General features: G+C 41.4%; 1 protein-coding gene and 1 long non-coding RNA gene across 4 annotated transcripts in view; one reads left to right on the top strand and one right to left on the bottom strand.

Annotated features, from left to right (window-relative positions):
• Positions 1-18613, bottom strand: part of LOC123774311 (ankyrin repeat domain-containing protein 39-like) — a 215982-nt gene that overhangs the window by 158474 nt on the left and 38895 nt on the right. Inside the window, exons 3-4 of one of the 3 annotated variants that reach the window (XR_011223392.1) lie at positions 7280-7416; positions 7080-7192 (exon numbers count right to left, since the gene is read on the bottom strand). The exons of the other annotated variants lie outside the window; for them this stretch is intronic. The gene's annotated coding sequence lies outside the window, so the exon portion shown is untranslated. Of the gene's footprint in view, positions 1-7079; positions 7193-7279; positions 7417-18613 lie in introns of those variants that run through there. 3 annotated transcript variants of the gene reach the window in all.
• On the top strand, positions 17097-17838 carry LOC138354015 (uncharacterized). The gene is made up of 3 exons (XR_011223391.1): positions 17097-17259; positions 17391-17552; positions 17732-17838. It is a non-coding gene; the product is annotated as an uncharacterized lncRNA (long non-coding RNA).

Here is an 18613-nt window from a genome sequence, read left to right as displayed (position 1 = left end):
TCAAGACGAGGAAGCAAGATTTGTGCACCAGTTACTGGGTGATATGGAAGCTACCTCAAAGAGGATAATTTGGTGTCTACACCCTAGTTATACCTGGTGGACTAACCTGCTGTACTATAAGATAAGGAACCTCTTCAATGTATGTAGTTATTTCTGTAGTTTGATTGGCTGCATATATATTAATTTAATAACCCCCCTAATGTGTAGAGGATCGATTTGTGAGATTGAGATTATTGCAGAAATACAGTCCACTTATCATTATACAAATTGCTATCGAAGTATACAAATTAACGTAAATATAAATTCATATAAATTAAATAAATATAAATCTCACAGGTCGGTGCCCACATTATTTGGACCTTCGGAACCGGAATATTCGGTCCTATGAACCCACATTTGGTCATCTTAGTACCGGATGAACCAGTTAACCAGTGGATTCATTAAATATACTAGTGCAGTGTTATTTAAACAAAGCCAGCAGTTAAGACGGCAGCGTAGCCTCGAGGGAGCTCAGGAGCCTCCCTCAGCCCAGTTCAGCTTCGTCAGCGGTTTCATGCACACCCACAGATATTTGGTGGCGTGTTATTTCGTGAAATGACAGCGCTAATATAGAATCCAGCCAAATTAGTGACTGTGTCTTCGCGAGATTGTTCACGGATTTCGTGGTGTTACATTTCGCGAGAGATTATCTACGAATTTTGTGGACTTTATTTCGCGAGGTCACTAATAATATTTAATACTTCTAGATAATATTAGAAGTTTCATAGAGGCTAATTAAGAGGCTATTATCAATAATTGTGTATATTATTTCTCCAAAATAGAGAATTATTTAATATATATTGCACTAGTGATCACAGTATAATATTTACTAATTGCCAACCCACAACAGGGTAGGATATTACCATTGACTAGTTGAACTATTATTGCTCATCCTAGTCCCATTATTACCATAGTCAGTTGTACTATATTCAATAATCTAACACCATTAATGAATGGTCCAGACCCTATTTTGGGTGTAATTTTTATCAACTCGAGTTGAGTTGTATATATAATAATTTACTTATGATCATTACACCTTTGAGTGATTAATTAGTGTCTCTACCATCCTAGGGTGATATAGAAGAGCTAACCTAAAGGTACTTCCAGTGACACTGGTTTATCACTCAAAACATTAGTGTGTATGATTGTATATATATATATAATGTGTATTAATTTTAAGTGCTAACCTCTAGTAGAGGTAGGATTATTGCCTAGTGAGTTCAGAATTTACCCTAGGCTACCATTAGTGTTTGTTCAGTATTATGAGCAGCCCAAGTACAAGCCCCACAAGGCTTCACCAACTAGCCAGTATGGATAATGCAGGGAGAATGAAAAGAACCCTTGCAGGTCTTAAAGGCCACTTAACAAGACAGATCAAGAAATGTGAAGATTTGTCACAACAATCAACAGTTGATTATGCTGACCTGGAAAGCTATTATCAAGCAGCTGCAGGTAAATTTGAGCAAATCAAATGCCAAATAGCAACATATGTGGCTGAACTTGCCAACACTAATTTATCAGAAACAGAAATAGACGACATTATGGTTGATCTTGCGAATTATGAAGATCACACTCAGGCCACGTTACAGCCTTATGTCAAATTAATTGCCCAGAACAAGGCAACAGCAACAACAACAACAGTTGCATCTAATACGAGTCAAGCAGAAGCTCGACTCCCTCCAATTAATTTACCCACTTTCTCAGGAAAAGATGAGGAAGATTGGGATGAATTTTGGAACAAATTCGTTGACCTTGTAGACTCAAAACAATCTTTACCAAAGAGTAGTAAATTCTCTTATTTGCAAGGCCAATTATCAGGTGAGGCTAAAACAGTAGTATCCCATCTGAGATTAACTAATGACGGCTATGATCTGGCAGTAAAACTCCTCAAGGATAATTATGCTGATCCAGAAGTAAGAACATCACATTTAGTTCATGAGCTGTTGCATTTACCCCCACCGGAGGCTTCAGCTGATTCACTCCAAGTCTTCAAGCTGGAGGTAGAATCATTGATCAATGCCCTCAGCCTGACAGCAGATACAAACGGGGCTGAGTGGGTCTTGAAAATAATTGTCCAGGAGAAAATACCTAGGGACATATTGAGACAAATAAGTGCTCATTACAATAAAAGCATCTTATCCATGAATGAAATATCTGAAGGTTTAAAGTCAGTAGTTCATCAATTACGAACACATGACAAATTAAAACCACCAAGTAAACCCTCAGAAACCAATAATAGTAAATTACAGAGTACCAAAGGTACTCCAAATCAATCTAGACAATATAATTCAACACCAAAGTGGAACAGTGGCAGTGTGGGCGTATATGCAGTGGGACCCTCCAAGCCTATAGTTACTGTGTCACCCAAGAACGTGACACCAAAGGGTACTGGAAGCTATGGAACATGTTTGTTCTGCAATGAGAAACATTCAATGTACCACTGCCCTAATTTTCCTGATAGTGACGCCCGTGTTGAGCGACTCAAAGATTTGCAACATTGCACGAGGTGCCTCAGGAAACATAACATCAACGACTGTGAGACCCAATTACACACCTGTAATAGGTGTAACAAAGGTCAGCACCATGCAGCATTATGCAGAGACACCAAAACAACGTCTCCAAACCCCAAGGTGGAAGATAGCATTCCCACCACAGTACAGTACTGCAAGGTGCAACAAACAAAGAGTGTCCAATCGGCAAAGTCTAAAGGTAATACGACTTTGCCTACTGCCCAAATTGCCATCCTGAATAAGAGGGCCAAGGTCCATACCCGTGGGTTGTTTGACCAAGGATCCCAGAGAACATATATCACTAAAAAGTTGGCAGAAGAACTACAATTAAGGCCTGTAGCCCAGATGTCATTCAATATCTCAGGGTTTATAACAGATGCAGGACCTCAAGTCTACCAGGTGGTACAACCATCAGTACGTTTAGGCAGGTACGTCTGTCGAGTACAAGCCATTGTGGTGGACAAAATACCAGTAGACCTACAAGTTCAAGGTCTGAGAGCAACAGCCAAATTCATGAGAAATAGAGGAATAAAATTGGCAGATAATATTAAGTCTGATCACCTCACCGACTTCGGTCTCCTTGTAGGGACAGACTATTGTCATCGATTCATCGGTAGCCCTACTAAATATCAGGGTATAACCATGTTAAACTCTGCAGGAGGTAAATTACTCTCAGGCCCAGTATCAAGCCTGAGGAGACCTATGCCTGCAGATAAACAATACCAGTAGAAATCTAAATTTGTCAGCTGATTATATTTCTCCAGTAGCATTATACTATGGAGATTACAGCTGACTATAGTAACAGAGGTTGATGTTAGTATCATCATTTGAAGCTGAAGATGAGTTCATGAGGCTTCAGTGGCAAATCAGTGAACAGTAGCCTAAAACAGCTACAAGTCACTGCGACCAATGTCACTGATCCCACTGCAGTCTCAGAACCATACTTTACTTTAATGATGAGCTATTCAATCCTCTGAATCAATTAATTAAATTAAACCCTAATAAATCTGATGACTGATTTGATACATTTATTATTTAATCAAGATGTATTCCATGGGCCTCAGTGTTTATATATCAGTGACCAGTTACCTGAACAAACTTCAAGTTATATCTATGTCACTGATCTCACTGCAGTCCCTGAATCATACTTGACTGTAGTACTTGATCACATCCAGTCTTCTGGGTTAAATAATATGTAATAAGGCTTGAATATTAGCCTTTCAAGAGTTAACAGGGAAATGAGATCGCATTAGACTTCTAACCCCTACAACTCTAGTACGGAACATCCGTCCTGTTCGAACAGACACACAAATGTGTGATTAATCTAATAATTCGAAGGAGGAGTATCGGTGTTCGTCTGTTCTAAAGAGGACTTCGACCCGTGAGCAGCCCCCTGGGGAATTATGTCGGAAAATCCGACACCATTTAATAATCATACAGATAATAACTGTATTACCAACAAGTTACCCATAGAAAACGTAACTTGTAGTGGAATTACCATCTAAAGAAAACGGGATAGCATCACCACATACTATTATAGTTCACCACCTATTATGGTGGGAATTATTCTTAAATACATTAGTCTTTGGACTTTACCATCATAAAAACATCTTATATAAATTAACTTAATTATCAATATTAAAGGAGAGTAAATGTGACCCTTCTATCACTTTCTGAAATCTGGACAAAGTAGGCCAGGCGTCTGAGTGGGGAAGGAGGGAGCCATTGTTGTGTCACCTCCGAGACGTGTGGAGCAAATTCGGCTCCTATCATTCTGGACAATGTCGGCCAGTAACGTCAATAGAATGGAGTGTTAAACAGCCATTGTGTATACGAGACCAGAGGCACACGGGAACAAATACGGCTCCTGTTAATTTTACTTGGACGTAGTGTTATGGAAACCAAAGGCACCATCTCCAACACGATGTCTACAATTCAAGTTAAGTGTCTATCCGAAACCCGTTTATCATTCATTTATGGCCATTAATGTCAGGATATAGGGTGACCCGGTTAGATCGCGAAATCGCCTCAAACTAAAGGTAATTAAGCCAGGTCTTCATGTTCCATGTACTGTATAGTGTTTTCTCTGATATACTTGTCATATATAGGATTCTGGCTTCACAGCTAGCACACTTTTGACAGGTCAAGACGAGGAAGCAAGATTTGTGCACCAGTTACTGGGTGATATGGAAGCTACCTCAAAGAGGATAATTTGGTGTCTACACCCTAGTTATACCTGGTGGACTAACCTGCTGTACTATAAGATAAGGAACCTCTTCAGTGTATGTAGTTATTTCTGTAGTTTGATTGGCTGCATATATATTAATTTAATAACCCCCCTAATGTGTAGAGGATCGATTTGTGAGATTGAGATTATTGCAGAAATACAGTCCACTTATCATTATACAAATTGCTATCGAAGTATACAAATTAATGTAAATATAAATTCATATAAATTAAATAAATATAAATCTCACAGGTCGGTGCCCACATAGCCTGTCCGCCGTCCTGCCAGCCTACTAGTCTGTCTACCGTCCTGACTTCTATCCTACCATTCTTCAGGCTTGCATGACGTCTACTTGTCTAACTAGACAAGTCTGTCAACCCTCCTGCAAGTCTGCCTGCAGTCCTACCAACCTGCCTGACAGCCGTTCTACCAGCCTGCCTACCATCATGCCAGTGATACTGACTTCCTGCCAGCCTGTCTGCTGTCCTGTCAGCCTACCTGCTGTCTTGCCTGCCATCGTGTCAACCTTTCTGCCATCTGTCAACATTACTGCCATCCGGTCAACCTGTCTGTCACTTGCAAATCTACCAGTCTGATTGTCATTCTGCTTGCCTTTCTGATTTCTGGCTATTCTGCAAGCCTGCCTTCCTTCCTGATGGCCTGCCTTCCAGATCGCTTGCCTCACTGCCTGCCTTCCTGTCAACCTGCCTACCATCTTGCCTTCCTGTTAGCATGACTGCCTGCTTGTCTACTTTCCTGAATGTCGGCCTAGATTACTGACTAACTTGGGTGGGGGACGACTGCTGGTGTGGGTGGAGTTGTTCAGTTTATATAGCTACTTCGTAGTGTAGGTGTTCACTTCTTTGTTTATCCGTAGATTACTGGGGCTTGCTCACTTCTCTTCAGTTTTTTCTGCACTGGGTGCAGTTTGTGCGGTGGGTATGTATGAGTTCATCACACTTGTCAGCGGCACTCACTGAGACCATCCACACACACACACACCCATGATTGTTGGTGTCGTGTAGACTTCAGCGGTGAAGGTGGAGTCTCTGGTCTTGACATATACGTCGAGGAGAGGGAGTTCCAAGTCCAAGTTCATCTGTGAACTGGAGTACTGAGGACTCGGTAACCGATCACTTAATCATATCCAGCTGCTGAAGGTCCCGAAAACAGTTTAAAATATCATCAGCGTACCTTCAATAGACTTTGTGTTTGTTCTCAGTCCTGAAGATCTTCTCTTCCATGAATACAATATAGAAATAAGCGAAAAGGACACCAAATGGAAACCCCGTTGCTACTCGGTCGATTTATGTGTTCATGTCTCCCCAAGGGGTGGTGAAAGGGGACACCTTCGTGCACGTCTCAAGAAGGCTTGTAAGGGCGGTCTCTGGGATATCCAACTTTGTCTATAATTAAGATGATTGTTGTGTCTACGGCGACACTGGTGACTAAGGATTCAATATCAAGTGAGGCTGTTATACACTCAGGTTTGTTAGCCTTCATGATATCCCCGAAGTCCGTGACGCAGCTCAGGGTGTAAATGGTGGGGACACAAGGCGTCAGAACGGTGTTGAGTTGCTGGCCCAGGTTGGAATTGGTATAGAGATTTGCCTAATAATTTGTCTCAAAGGGGGGGGGGGGTCCCTTATTTGGGAGTTTTCACTGGCATGGACATATCATAAGTTGCAATGACAATCGCAAGTTGTTGTAATCACAGGTAGTAAGGTAGTTATTAGTAGATATTTTGGTGACAGATAGCCCTACCTATGTATGTAGATCAGATAAGAAAATCAGAAGCGGGGAGCCACATAGTGCCACTCCATATTAGGTCACCCAAGGTGTGAGTGGTAGCAGTCGAAAAAACAGTGAAGATAGGTATCTATTATGTGCCACTATGATCATGTTCATTTATACAGTAAAGTATGACAATATATTTAAGTAAAAATGAATTTATTTGTATAATAAACACTCGTGGGTGAGTGCCAGTTACGCCCCCACATTCCTCTATGGGGCAGGTGTAAAACAGGTTCCTCCCGGTGAGGGTGGTCGCCCGTACCCTTCCTCGCACCTAATGGCCTTGACTTTACCGTAACAGAGTTCCACACCCAGCGGAGGTTGAGTGGGTCTTATATAGGGGTATTAAATTATAAATCTCCTCCAGGGGTTAAAAAAAATCAAAGAATTTATTAATGTTTTATTAGGTAAAAATCACAAATGATGTATAAGAAGTTAATTATGACCCCTATCCCTCTCCCCCCTCCACCTCCCCTTCCTCATCTGAGTAGAATTCTGACGTCTCCCCATCCGTGGTGAGTGGGGGGAGGTCTTGACCCCCTCCCCCCTCTCTTGGGGGAGTGGGGTGAGTTGGCTGGTTGCCTTTTGGACGACTTTCCTTCTGACTCTCATCTGAAGTGTTCTGGAAAGAGATGGGGAAAATAATTTATAGGACTATATCTTTTATTTGAAAAATATTCTATTTCCTCTAAGAACAGTTAGTACATACCTCTCCCCCTGCAGGAGCGACCTTGTGTCCTCTACAGCAGGCATCATCAATTAGGGTACGTAACAGCATCTTGTTTGGGGCAGACCTTCCTCGTAGAATTACTACTCTACAAATGTGGACAGGTCCTAAGAATTGCACTGAAAAAAAAGAAGAGGTAAAATAGAGGTTGAGCAAACTTTCTATTGTGGGAAAAAAAATAAATCTTTACCAGAAAGTGAGGGCAATACTAACCAGGCCCTTCAAGGACTTCAATCTTCCCTGCGTGTGTTTCTGGGAAGACGCCTTCCATTTGTAGGATAAGGGGGATGGGGGTCTTCTAGGGAGGTTGTGGGGTGAGAGGGGTTTTATATGGGGGTAATCCCCCTGTTAGGTGGGTTGCCTAGCTAACAAAAATATTCTCTACACCACCTATAAGAACCAACCCTTACTCCTCTACAAAATGTCCTAACACAGTGATGTTTCATAGGAAAATATCGTCTCGCATAAGCGAGGGCACGTTTATCATTTAATTTTAAACTAACGCTTGAAAATACATTATGTAAGTAATGTACTGTTGAAGGCAACCCCAGGTGACTCACCCTATGGACGAACATTACGCAATACAGTCCACAAGCGAGGGTAAAATCACTCTGGAGTCTGTAGCACATTCCAAACACCTTTGTTATTGTGTTAGTTTTAATAAATCCTTGAAAATAATGTCCATAAGTAACCGCCGACATTGCATAACTATCGAAAAAAAACATTCGATGTTTAACTTTATCAACATAAATAGCTACCCAATGTCCCATAGTTAATCTGCTATGTGATGGTAAAATATTAGTTATGAGAACAATAGGTTTTCTTGATGAGATATTTAAATGTTCTATTTCATCAGCATTATAACAACCTAGGTAGAGTGCTCGATCCCCTAGATTATTTTTTAAATTAATATTTATATCATTACAATTCATTATGTTTTTAAGCTCGCACGTCACACAGAACAGTTCTCTGTCCGTCGATGGATAGTACCCCGGTCGTTTCCCCAAACAGTAAAACCAGCCTGTTATATGTAACACCACCACCAAACTCAAGCTCCATACACAAGTTACCAGATTTCTCCACAGGGAGGGAATCCTTTGTTTGAATGGTGGTTAAGTCAAAGGCGAATATCGATCTTCCCTTATTAAAAGTGTCATAGGCTAGAAGTGAATCACGCTCTAAGCCTAATGTCTTCAAAGTTTCGTAATAAAGGCGGGCATAATGATTGTCGAAATCACCACCAATTCGGTAAATTGCATTATTGTTCAAATACATGGCAATATTTTTCAGTTTTGCATTTTCAAAATATAATCCATTACCTTGGTGAAGGCCAGCGAAATAATTCATTGGCACAATTACCATGAATATCCTGTGAGGAATTACTTGCGCCCAAGGCTGATCAATTAAGAGACTAGTTTGATTCCCTGCTAGGACATATGTTTTAGAAATGGTTTTATTGAAAGTATAGCTTATGGGGTCGGGGGATGCTAACAGTGAGCTGTTTAAGGCTAGGTAAGCACTTGGGTAGGGGAACACACGTGTTACCCACAACTTAGCATAATCCATATGCAGCCGATACTTAGAGCCATCGTCCACACTTGTATTTAGCACCCAAGCATGTGGGGAGAACTCCAATCTTAGGCGCACATCTATATTATCTAATATGTATTGGTCTAGGGTTGTTACGTCCAATAGTAGGGGAAAACACATTGACAATCCTTTACCTTTTAAATCGGTCATAAATTTTTTATCCTTGGCGGTTGCCCCAGTAAAAAATGTATTAGTAAATTCGTTAGGGATTACACCATCATCACTCCAGTCCCTACGAAAGGCTCCAATCCTCCCCAAGGAAGACATTTTTGATGGAGGCATGGAGGTAATTAATTTAATAAACGACCAATAATTAAAATTAGAATTTGTTTCAACTACCTGCTCTCCTAAAAACACCTGAACACCTTTAAACATGGTATTTGACAACCCATTAACAAATTCCACATGGTCATCCTCTTCCAATTTTGTGGTATCGTCATCTTTCGTTAAAGATACCTTAAAATCTATAACAATATTAGCTAAATCTAAGAAGGCGCCCTGGGTTCCGGGGATGCGGAATTCTAAGTAATTATCCCGCAAACGTTGATTAATAGGGAGGTTAACAGGTAGAATGTCTATTTGCTGTGTGGAGGCAATTGAACTCTCCACATTACGTATTCTGTTACTTCTAGGAAATTGGTCAATAATACTGGAAGTATAATATTCTACAGGGATTTTCAACCCAGCTCCACTAGCCTCCGCCATGATCTCCTCCGAAAGGTGAAGTATGACTGCTTACTGTAGTGAAAATACATCATTTTTATACCCAAGGGCTCGTTTACATTTATTATTTTTATTTTTTCTTCTCCTAGAGAGTCTTTTAATTTTCCCGCCTGCTACCAATTTCTTCCCCACAGTCTTAAGAGCATCAATACCGTGAGTTCTCAGAGCGCTCTTTACATCCCGTCTACCACTGGTTAAATCACCAAGAACATTTTTCCCAAAATCGATAGCAGTCGGCGTTACAGTTTTCATGAAAAATGGTATGGCTCGTCGAGCCAAGCCGGCTAAGGTCCCAAAAAAACCACCACCAGATCTGAGATAAGGCGCTTGGAATGTGCGTATGTCATTCATCGCTCCCCCCCTCACCCCGTATCTCCCAGAGAGGGGGGAGAAGATCTCCCCATACTCCTTCTGGGAGGGTGTGTGGAAAGGTACTCGCATCCCGACTCCTCTTCTTATAATAACCGATGATGTGGGTAAACACTTCTATATATATATATATATATATATATATATATATATATATATATATATATATATATATATATATATATATATATATATATATTTATATTTATATAGATTATATTGTTATACCTTAGGGCGGAGGTGTAAGACTACCGTAACCGACCTCCCATCTTCAAAACTAACCTTTCGCCCAAACTGATCTGTTATCTTAATGCTCACCTTCTCCAACGTGTTAGTATTTAATGTCTTGTACACTAGGGGATGAGCCCCTCTAGAATAAGAGTCATGATAATTGATTGCATCTAAGATATTTACAATTTGTCCCCCGTAACGATCCGGCTCGATGACGTCACTATAAATGAGTAAATAGTCACAACCCCCGTCATTGTCTGGGGGTAATGAGGCCACGATCTTGGAGGCTGCTGTAATGTCATCTGATTTTGCCTGATAAATGGTGTATTTGCGACTGCTGTCAAAACCAAGTACATTAGCTATTCTGTGTTTAAATTGAAGACTAAGGGAATATAAGGAACCAGTGCCTTCATTGTTAAGAGTGGAGGATAGTAATACTCGCTCTAAGGATTGATCATAGGTGAGGATTGGTTCTCTTTCTGAGAAGTATATTTTGAAATCACCTCGGAAGCTAAGCTTCATGTCGGTGATTATTTGTCGGCTAAGCTCACTCGTGATGAATGTGATGTTTCTGGATAATATGTTGGTTTTGGGGATGAAGGTGTAGATGAGATGTTCTGGGCTTTTAGAAAGAGTTCCTCGCTTAAAAGTAGCATAGACGTCTATACCAGACTCCCCCTCATCCTTGATGATAGCGTTAATTCGTCTGGGTAGGAGTATGTTGACTAAGGCCACTTCATGTTTAATGGAAGGGTTTAAATGTAGAGTGGGGATGGTGTTTGTAAATGCTGAACTTGTGTTGTTGTATATATCTTCTTGGTCGAGGCTAGAGAGGTATATGTAGTGTTCCTCGTCCATTGTTAAGTTATGTACTGACTGGGGTGGGAATAAAACATCATTACTTATATTTTATTTTATTAATCTACTAAGGAAATATTACTTTTAAAAGAACTACAACAGGGGGAACTACATTTTGTTCCCCCATAACAAATTACATATAAAGAGCAGCAGCTGTTGGTACTGCTGTCGTCCGCTGCTGCCGCTGCCGCTGCTGCTGGGGGAGCTGTTGGTACCACTGACACCGCTGCCACCGCTGACGGTACTGCTGCTGCTGCTGCTGCTGCTACCACCGCTGGAACCGTTGTAGTTGGTGGTACTGCTGCCGCTACCGTTACCGCTGCCGGCGATGATGGTACTGTTGCTGCCGCTGTCACCGCCGGAACTGCTGTAGTTGGTGGTACCGTTGCCGCTACCATTACCGCTGACAACACTGTCACCATCGTCGGTGGACCTGCTACTGCTACCACCACCAAAGCTGTTGTAGATGGAGGTACTGCTGTTGCTGCTGCTGCTGCTGCTGCTGCTGCTGCTGCTGCTGCTGTTACTGACTGCGGTGGTGCTGGCACGTCTTCTTTGAGCGTTGATGGTTACAGCTTTCGTTGTTTTTTCGGTGATGAGGATAACAGGAATATTTCCTGTGACTCTCCATCGAGGATGGTGTCAATACGATGATTTGAGAGGGGGTCGAAGTCAATAGTGGTTTCGATCCGTCGTTTGGCCGTGCCAGATGTTGTGGGTGGGGGTGGAGCAGCGCTGGAGGTGGATGAGTACTCTTGTAGGTGTCTCTTCTTCCTGGGGGTGGCTGGTGGTGCTGGTGGTGTAGAACGAGAAGAGCTTCCTGGAGTGGTGGCACCCTCCCCCACCACCGCATCTAGGGTGATAGTTTTACTATCACCCTCTCCCCTGGGATCATCATTCGGGAGGGGTACCATCGATGGGGTGACGGTAGAGGGACGTTTGAGGATTACCAACTCCTTGTTATGCTTGCCCAGCTCAGCGTTGAGCGAAATGAGCATGGGCCCGACGTCCTTGTGCCAGTTGTCCATGCCATCACGGGAGGCCCCCAGGCCATGGGGTACCACCAACCGAAACATGGTTGGAGTTCTTACCATGAGATTGCCAACCTTTGTTAGGGCTGTTTTCAGCCAATATAGCCTATTCTTGGCAGTATCCAGGGTGACATTGGTGATGTAGTGGATGTCGGAGGAAGACTGCACTTGCTCCTGAGCTATAGGGTTGGACTCGAAGGGTGCTCCTGCACCGAAAGCGGAAATTAGCGCCACGATGGTGGGGCGGAAGAACAAGACTGGCTCTTCGACAATGTCTTGACCGTCGGAGGGTAGGGGAGCTATCTTCACTTCGATGTCACCAGGGGTAGACCGGTAACGTATTGTGGCCCTGTTGACACGAGTCAGTCCTTCACGTTCCACACGGGCATAGTTGTAACATTTCCAAATTACACTTGCCAGTCCATAGGGACGCACAACAGCAGCGGGTAAGTCATACACTATGACATCACCGACCCCAAAGGCGTGGGTGTCGGTGATGTCGCTGTCTATTGACTTAATGGACGATAAAGCCATGGCGGAGGGGCGGTTGAGAGGAACTGGGGAAGAGTCGTCGTCAACTATGGTGACCGAGGGTGACGGTGGAGGCCTTTAAATACACCTGTGTCCCCCACCTGGAGGGGGAGGAATGTAGGGGTGTGGGGTAGAGGCTGCCTTCCCTACCTTAAAAGTCCATACACACTCCGTCCAGTCTCGAAGGCTGTAATCTGGTCTCGATGTTGGAAGGTTAATTTTTCCATTTGCCATATCTCCGTCTGGATTTCCTGGGATGAATATTCTTCATAACGTTTCACCGTCTCTCCAAATGACTTAAAAAACCGTTCTGGAGGGGCACTCAACACAAGACGGTCATAACAATCCCACAATGCATATATCAATCTACATTTGTGTTCGACATACTTGTAGTACCGCTGAGTAGCAACCAACTTCTTTAATAAGGGAGATTTGTCTTCTGGGGGTGTAGCTGGGGGAGGAGTGGGTCTAGAAGCTTGCTCCATGGTGGATATGCAACTGAATATGGTGGTCTTTAAGATGGCCTTCATATAGGTCTTCAATACGGCTCCCAATGGGGTCTCCTATGGATACCCCTCCCCCCTTTTAACTGTGATCTGGCGCGATAATTACGTATGAGGGTTGGGTCTATGCCAGCCACCCTCAGTAAAACCCTTACATCTTCCTTGTCACTTGCCCTAAATTGTCCCTTTGTGAAGGCTAGAGTTTTAATTATATCTAAAATATTTAAATTTTGTACAGGCTTTAATAAATTTCCGCGACTATCCCACATCACCTGTTGGCTGTTTTGTCCAAACATGTTCAATAATGCTTTGACATGAGGAATTTCCTCAATTTTAAAATTCACATTTATTAAGTTGTCCAGACTTGGATTTTGGGGTGTGATGGTGGCTTTATGTGGAGTGTGGCCAGCAACAATTACTTGCACTTCGGGCGGGAGGATGGAATGTCCCCTTTTTTTATTTATTTTTTTTTTTAAAAGGCGATGGTCGCGCCGGGCAGCCCGCGTTTTTTTTTTTCTTTTTAAGGGTGGCGGCGGGCGACGGTCGCCGGGGGCCCCAATGTCATTTAAAGGGTGTGTGACCAGCCCCGCCCGTCTGGAGGTGCTACTACGGCAACACCGCCCACAGCCCGTTGTTGTCAGGTGGGAGGAAGGAGTGTCCTCTTCCCCCACCCCCCCCATCACCCCTACCAGAGTCGCAGGTGGGTAGGTTATGGGCTCCTCCAATATTATTACTTGAGTTGGATTCGTTTTTTAAAGAGAAGGACATACTTTCACTACCATCACCTCCGGGGGAGGGCAGACCCACAGCATTAGGAGGTGATGGTGAGTTCTTGTTTTTATTAAATAAATATTTTTCAGCTATGAATCGTGGTACCAGGCAATATTCTTTCACCATTTTATTCTCTCGTTACTTATTTACGCAATTACCTTATTAGGGAGGAAATTAACGATACAGCCAAAGGTAGCAGAGCTGCTAATATCGCCCCACCACGTCTGGAGGTCAGTATGAGCTTCTTTTTGTATAAAGGAGTTTTCTTACGCGCTACAGATCGTATGTCGTTCTGATATCTCTGTAAGCCATTAATTATCTGAGGTTGAACTGGGATGTTTCGTTTCAGAAAATTGGCAAAAATTTCACAAATTGATTCAATTTCCTGCCGTTTTAAAGCCTTGATTAGTTTATTCCGCTTCTTGGGTGATAAATTGTTTAATAAAAATAACAACTGATGATGTTTCTCTACGAGAGAGTCCTCTTGAACTGTCATTTTTTGTTAAATTTGACGATGTCTTGAGCTTTAATCCAGCTATTGGCAGAATCTGGGTACCCTCTCCACTTGACGAAATATTCTCTGTGTCCTTTCGATGTTTTCCTAGACTGTAATACCGTTACAGGAAAATAGTCTGGAAGGGATGTTGGAATCAATTCCTGCTCATAAAACATGCCACTGATCGACTCGTTGTTTAAATCTTTGATTTTATATGTCGGGATTGGATGTGTTCTGTCAATATGTGACACTACAAATATTTCTTCTGTATTTTGGTGCCAAAAGCCTTTGTGAAATATATTCCTGCGCTTTGCCAATCGCACATGCTGTCCAAGGTGCAACCGTGGACTGATGGCAGTTATGGAGGAGTCATTGTTTAAATACATAACCTTAAACTGTCTTCGTATATCTTCAATATTTTGCAACTTATGAATGGCATGAGGAGTATTTTTTAGCATCCTGTGGAAAGTGTGGTTGTACACGTCCACAACTTTAGGGAGGATGTGGGTGTATTTTAATGAATTAGCTTGAGTCATATAATGATACAGTTTATGTTTTAAAGTTCTGATGGCTCGCTCCACTATGCTAGATTTCATTTCCGAAAATACACTATATAATTTAATATTTTTCTTATTAAAATAATTTTGAACTGACTTGTTGTAAAATTCTCTACCTCGGTCAGTGAATATCCGCCTTACACCGAGAAACTGAGGCGTTTCCTCTAATATCTTTTTCAGAGCGACTAACACTTCACTCGAATTTTTTGTTTTTAAAGTTTGAGTCTGCATTAGGCGGGAATAAACATCGACACAAATTAAAATATATTTAACACCATTATTGTATTTTTGTAAACTACAAAAGTCCCCTAGGTCACAGGCAATTATGGTACGAGGTTTAGGGGCTAATATTTTCCGTCGGGGGAACCTAACTAAATTTCCTCTATGTAATGTGTAAGATCGCTCCCCATGAAGAAATTCCTTCACATCTGCAACACTAATGTTGGGGTCTTTAAGTCTGGCAGCCTTATACAATTTTTGAATTGACCCTGTGAAACCACCTGGGTTAGAAATGTCATTATAGATGCTGGTGAGAATTGTTCGTTTCTGTGACGTTAGAGACATTTTTTTGTTGTCGTTGTTGATTACATTTGATACACAATTTCACAGTGGTCTTCGTTGGTGATGCTCGTTCGTAGTTGTAATGCCTCAGGAACCGTCAGATCGACCAATAAGTAACCATACTTGTTCTGGGATATTGCCCGACGGTATATTTCAACGAAACTACTAGTAGTTTTTCGCCCATATAACTGTCCACTTAAAATTTCAAGTTGGCTTATGTCTCTCTGCTTCATTAATATATAATGACTACAATTCAGAGTTATTGTCCTGGCGTATTTCCCCTGGGGAAACAAATTTTGACTAATTAGAATTACGGAAATATTACCGTGTCTCCCTCTTGTGAAGATATTGGCTATAATTGGACTCTGTATGGCTTCCAGGTATAAGTCATCAATTATATACAAAACTGACTCATTTGAAAAAGGATCTTTATACTCTAGAGGGTTAATCAGATCCTGGGAGACAGTAACCTTGTTTCGCAGAGAGGGAATGTTTGAAAGAGGCTGTTCTGTATTATTTGCAGATGACACTAAAATTTTTGAGAATTTTCCGTGGTATTTAACACATAAATTCCCCACTAGGGTCGTTTTCCCAGAATTACTGAATCCAGCTACAAATATTCTTGCTGGGTGGTGGAAAATATTAAGTTGCTCGTCTGTGACAGACGCACACTCCTCCATATTTTCCCCATAAATGGTTCAATTACCTATGGAGTGGTCGCTTATATATTCATATTATATATATATATATATATATATATATATATATATATATATATATATATATATATATATATATATATATATATATATATATTGAGTGTGTGTGTGTGTGTGTGTGAGTGTGTGTGTGTGAGTGTGTGTGAGTGTGTGTGTGTGTGAGTGTGTGTGTGTGTGTGTGTGTGTGTGTGTGTGTGTGTGTGTGAGAGTGTGTGAGAGTGTGTGTGTGTGTGAGTGTGTGTGTGTGTGTGTGTGTGTGTGTGTGTGTGTGTGTGTGTGTGTGTGTGAGTGTATTCACCCATCAAGGGATGTGTCTCCCTCAGGACATAGCCAGTCCTCCTGATGTTTTTTTGAAGTAGAAGTCCCCTAGTGATGACCTCCAGACGAGAGAGAGAAAAAAAAAAAAAAGTTTTCTACAGCAGGCCTAACCCTTCTCTTACAAAAAGGACTGAGAGGTGTTGTATGTGGCAACGTTGCCCCCCACGTTTCCGAGTCAATAAAAGGACGCTACACCTCCCCCACATCATGTATTATTGAATTGTGACCAAACCATCCACTCTCCTCCCCGTCTAGACCGAGATGTAAGTAAATTAGTATCTATTTCATATAAGGGTTATATATATATATATATATATATATATATATATATATATATATATATATATATATATATATATATATATATATATATATATATATATATATATATATTTATATAGATAAGTAGGGGTAGGAATGAGAAGTGGAGTGATTTGAGTGCTGGGGGATATATATATATATATATATATATATATATATATATATATATATATATATATATATATATATATATATATATATTTATTTATTTATTTATTTATTTTAGGTAAGCGTGATCGTTATGTCTCGAGTTGGTGATATTTGTAGAATTTGTGGATGGGGGTCATCACATCTCTTCGTTCATAGGTGTTACACATGTTTCTTCTGTGGAGAAACTGTATGTGTACAGTCTAGTGGTGAACACAGGAGAACCTGTGCTGGAGGTATGACCGTATTTTATATATTTATTTATTCATTTATTTCAAATAAAAAAAAATATTAAGAAGGGTTTTCCCCTTCTCCATGAGTGTGGGAGAGAGAGTGTATATAAATTATATACTATTTCCTTCATTAGGTAAACGTCGCCAGCCCACCCTCCCTTCCAGAGAGGATGGCTTCTTGTGCTTTTTGTGTGGAAATACATCCTTGAGACCTCACCACACTTCCCCTTGTGATAATTGTGGGACCTCTGTGTGTGAGGACTTGACCTCTGAACATCTACAAACATGCCCCCGTGGTGAGTGAATAAACCCTCCACCTTTATTTCTCTTAAGAATCTTTTTTGAGAACTTATGTCATGGGGTTTAGTGAGAGGGTGTTGCCTTTTTATTATTATTATTATTATTATTATTATTATTATTATTATTATTATTATTATTATTATTATTATTATTATTTATTATTATTCCATTCCAGGAGCGATTCAGAGGCAGGTAGGGGAGGAACATGACAAAGCACAGCGTGACAATAACCCCTTAGGTGGAGGGGAGGGGGGAGAGGAAGCGATGAGTGATGATGATGATGGTGATGATGGTGATAGGGGTGACATCTCTCAGCCGGGCCCTAGTGGTCTTAGACCCCCTGTCATCAATAGACTTAATGCCCTAAATAGTGATGAAAATTCCCCAGATGAGGAGGGTGCTATAGACACTCCCCACTTAATTAATAGGGTGGGGGCTCTGGGGAATCTCTTTACTAGGCTGGAATATTCCATCCCCTCAGCCTTCGCCACAGACCCTATAGGACTCCTAAGCAACTTTAGGGACTATTACATATCTGAAATAGAGAATTACATGAATTCTCTTGGGGGACGGCAATTTTACTTCATCATTAAAAATCCTCCTCGAGGTAAAGGTAACACTTTTGAAACAACGACTCACGGAAGATGATGACTTTAGAGAACACTTCATAACAACACCCGCTAGACTGGTAACTCTTGAGGATGTGGGTAATCTTATTGATAGCTGGGTGGCTTATATGATTACACGACTGGAAGATCTCCTTTCAGGAACAGAGGGGAGTGGTTTCATATTATATAATGTCGATTTCCTCAAAATCGTCATCTGTAATGCAAGTGTAAGGTCAGTTTTGGGGGATTATGTCCCTTATCCCCCATTTCTAAGGGGACGGCATGAGGTCTTCAACCCAAACCCGGCTGGTAACAATAAAACATGTATTATTCAGTGCATTGCTGCTTTTCTGGCGTCACAACAAGGGTGGAAGTGGAGACGTATAGGGAGACTTGTAGAGTCTCACTCTAGGGTTAGGAAAATGGTCAAATACGACAATTTATCCTTC

Source organism: Procambarus clarkii, chromosome 61, assembly GCF_040958095.1.
Source record: "Procambarus clarkii isolate CNS0578487 chromosome 61, FALCON_Pclarkii_2.0, whole genome shotgun sequence".
In the NCBI taxonomy this organism is placed as follows: Eukaryota; Metazoa; Arthropoda; class Malacostraca; order Decapoda; family Cambaridae; genus Procambarus; species Procambarus clarkii.
The sequence above is the reverse complement of the archived record's forward strand: the minus strand, read 5'-3'. Positions and strand labels throughout refer to the sequence as shown.